This window comes from Chenopodium album, chromosome 2, assembly GCF_948465745.1.
Source record: "Chenopodium album chromosome 2, dcCheAlbu1.1, whole genome shotgun sequence".
Taxonomy (NCBI): Eukaryota; Viridiplantae; Streptophyta; class Magnoliopsida; order Caryophyllales; family Amaranthaceae; genus Chenopodium; species Chenopodium album.
Window position 1 is genome coordinate 9,119,724 of NC_137835.1, and position 4,140 is coordinate 9,123,863.

Sequence of the window (4,140 nt, forward strand, 5' to 3'; positions counted from 1 at the left end):
TTAAACATTGGATATTAGATTTTATAAAATGTATTCATCATTAGAAAATACACATTAAATTACAATCAAATTATCAGAAATCAAAAGTTACTCATATATGGTTTAAATTACCAAAAAATATTTGTTTGCCCTTTAATTAATCATCTTTCAAATTTCAATGAAATTAACAAAATTCTATATAAGACTTATTCTAACATGTTGCGAGTAACTTTTTTTTTTGAATAGCAAAAATATTTCAATGCTGCGATTAACTTTTTTGTTGTTAATGGTGATTTTTTTTTTTTTTTTTTTTTTTTTTGAATAGCAAAAATATTTCAATGTTGCGATTATCTTTTTTGTTGTTAATGGTGATTTTTTTTTTTTTTTTTTTTTTTGTAATTAAAATAAAAAAGAAAAAAAACACACTTACATGATTTTCCAAACCATTACTTTTGGTTCGTGAAGTATAATCATCTGTAAATCGTTTTATTTTGATAAAATCGTCCTTGCTCACTCTTTTAATAGGAACTGTTCCTGTTGGGCAACCTTCACCTCTTGACTTCATATTGGTAAGTACCTCTCTATCTTGAGAAATTTTTGACTCTTCATCAAATGCGAGAGTAGATGGCTTCATCTAAAATTAAAATAAGAATTTATTAATTTGATATATATATGTATATATATATATATATATATATATATATATATATATATATATATATATATATATATATATATATATATATATATATATATATATATATATATATATATATATATATATATATATATATATTGCCGATTCGAATGAATTCACTTGAACCTCGGGATGGAACGAGTGGTTTGCCAATAGCGGATGATCAAAAGCAGGTTGCTTATAAAAATCTACACAGTCATATATGTCTCCATACTCATTCTGCAATCAAATCAAAATAGTTAGTTTAATTAACTCGTGAATTGTATGTAATAAAAATGCTTTTTTACCTTTTATGTTTTCATTTTTTTTTAACAACAACCTTAAAATTTAAACTTTGTAAACAACTTCATCCACTATTTACAATTTGAGAATATCTTCTAGTAAGTTATTCCATCCTAACTAATGTATATACTTCTTATGTGCCAACGAAAAAGAATTGATTTCAGGGGTTTTAAGTTTTAACCGTGCAAATGTTGAGGATCGGATATTGTATTTAAGAAGATGAAAGACTTGCTGAAATTTAGGGCTTGTTCTCATATGATTATTTTCAGTTCAGTTCAGTTCAGCTCTAATCAGTTTAGTTCAGCTCCAAATTTTCTTCTCTTATAAAATATTCATTTTAGTTAAGTTCAGCTCAGTCCAGTCAATTAAACATACCCTTATTTTCTTAAGCATATTGGAGTCCTAATTTTTATACAGAAGGGTTAGACTTTACATGCATTTTGAAATTCGGAAATTTGCAAACGTATTACATGTATAAAGAGTCAATCTAACATATATAATATCAATATATAAATAATAGAGTTGTAAAAACCAATCTAAATTTGTGAACTTAACTGTTTCAAACTGTTCAAAAAATTAATCGAAATACTAATAATTTGTTTTCTGAAAACGAAAACTCAAACTGGATTTTGTAATAACCTAATAATTTTTTTTTTTTTTGAAAAACTAAATTTCCACCCAATATTTTTAAAACTCAAACTGAATAGAACTGAATTTTTGAAAACAATTAATGACACGTACCCATTGTCAAGTCGAACCATTACAATCCAAAACAGAGAATTGAACAACCGGAATTTATTGAGTCCAAACCCGATAGTAACCCGACCCATTTTAAACTAAAACTGTTTAAATTCAATAAAAACCCATTGCAACCTGGACTGTACCTCGTTGTGATTAGACTGTTTACAACCAGTAACTTGTTATGACCGAACTGTTTTAAACTTGTACCCATTACAATTTAACTATTTATTACACGTAACGTGTTATGATCAAATCGTTAATAATATCACCAACCCGTTAACAACTTAACCCGTTATGTCCGAGCCATTTACAACTAATAATTCGTTGTGACTGAACATTTACAACTCGTAACCTATTTTGACCGAACCGTTTACAACTCGTAACTTGTTTCCCCAATTTTCTCTATCTCCTTCTACATCCCCCATTTTTTCTATCTCATGTAACCCACTATTCAATCTACACAGCTTGTTTTATGACTTTTATTAACTGTGAGTTTATAACCTTAATGTGACTTTTTGTAGTCAGAATTATTGGATGCTTTGGAAAGGGTTTGAGTCGGCGGATCCGGGTTAGGGTTTGGATTATGGGTGGATCTGGGTTGTGGGGATTTTCGGTGGTGGTGGGTCGTTTAAGTTAGGGGTTGTGGGGATTTTTGGTGGTGGTGGTCGTTTGGGTTAGGTGGGTCTGGTTTTGTGTTCGATGGTGGATGACGTTCGTGGTGGTGGTCGTCGTTTTGCTGATGGTGGTCTGTTTTCTAGTAGTGGTTTAGGGTTAGGGGGTCTGGTTTGGTTTGTGGGTTCTGGTTTGGTATTGGTGGTGGTACGGCTCAGGTGGGTTGGGTGGTGGCTGGTGCTGTGGGTGTAGGGTTAGGGGGTCTGGTTTGGTTAGGTGGGTTCTGGTGGAGGTTTTGGTGTGTTGGGTAGTGGGTGAAGGTACGGGTTAGGTGGGCTGGGGTGGTGGCTGGTGCCGTGGGATGGTGGCTGCTGGTGGGAGTAGGCATTTTTTTAAAGCATTTTTCGACGGAATTTCTGTGGGAAATTTCCGGCGGAATACAGTCCGTCGTACATTTCCGACGGACTATTTCGGGCCTGAAAATAACTATCGGCGAACTGAATTCCGTCGGAATAGTGGTTTCGATGGAAATTCCGTTGGAAAAGGCCCATTTTCCTATAAAAAGTTTTCCGACAACCAGTTTCGATGGAAAATTTCCGTCGTTATTTGTCTGTTTTCTAGTAGTGTGACGTGTTTATGATTAGATCAATTACAACCCGACTCGTTCTAATTTCTTACTTGATCACCCAACTTACCTGAGTCGTGACTCGATTTTGAACACATCCATTCCTAGCTACTTGAAACACGATTAATTATATCTATTTAAGACACGACTCTTAATTTTTCTCTTGTTTAAAACTCGTCTCGATTTTGATATGACCCGTTTCAACTCACTACTTTGTAAAAGTAACTTCTTTAAGACTCAATCAATTATTTCTTGACCCATTTCTTCTCATTATCTACTTAACCATACTCAATAATTATCTAATTTTAACTCTCTATGATTTGAACCAAAACTTGTTTTATACTGGTTAACTCATATTCAAATCGACCTAGTTCAATTGAAATCGGCTATGACCTGAACTGATAATATCCCAACCCGATTTCACTCGATCTGTTTTGATCCATAACCCGTTTTCAAACTGACTCGCTTACTTCAAACTAAATCAATTATAACCCGTGTTGATTTTATCAAATTTGTTTTTAACCAAAACCCGATTTTCAAACAGACCCAGGGGCTCAATACAAATAGATTACGACCCGATTTGATTCCAACCCAACCTGAATAAGACCCAATTTATTTTGTCTCGAATCGCTTTGAACTTGCAAAACTCGTTTTCAAACTGACCAAGTTTCACCCAAACCAATTATGACCCAAAGTGATTACAACTCGATTCGATAAGGACCTTATATGTTTTTGACCCAAAACTTGCAAATGTCATTTTCAAACCGACTGTGGTCAACTCAAACTGATAAGCACCCGACCCAAATAAAAACCGAAAAAAAAACCCAACCCGAACCGACTCAACAACTTTTAAAACTGACCCAAATCAACCCGCTAATTGTTTCAACCCTTTATAACTGAAAATCGATAAATCAAACTCAAAACCGTATCGTTTACCTGATTGACACCCCTAATAAATAGGAATGTAATTTGAAAACTTTTAATCACAAACCTCTTCATCTTTTTTACAATTTACAGTTTTTTTAAGATTTAAAATTTTGGTGTAGCTTTGATTCAGGGTCTAGATTAACAAAACTTGCTTCTGGTCTTTTAGTTGTTTTAAATGGGATAATAGGTCAAATGTAATTAACTTAATTAGATTGAAAACATCGGATGTGAGGCTTATATATGGAATTTTAAACGGGATTTGTCATATAACAGTGGA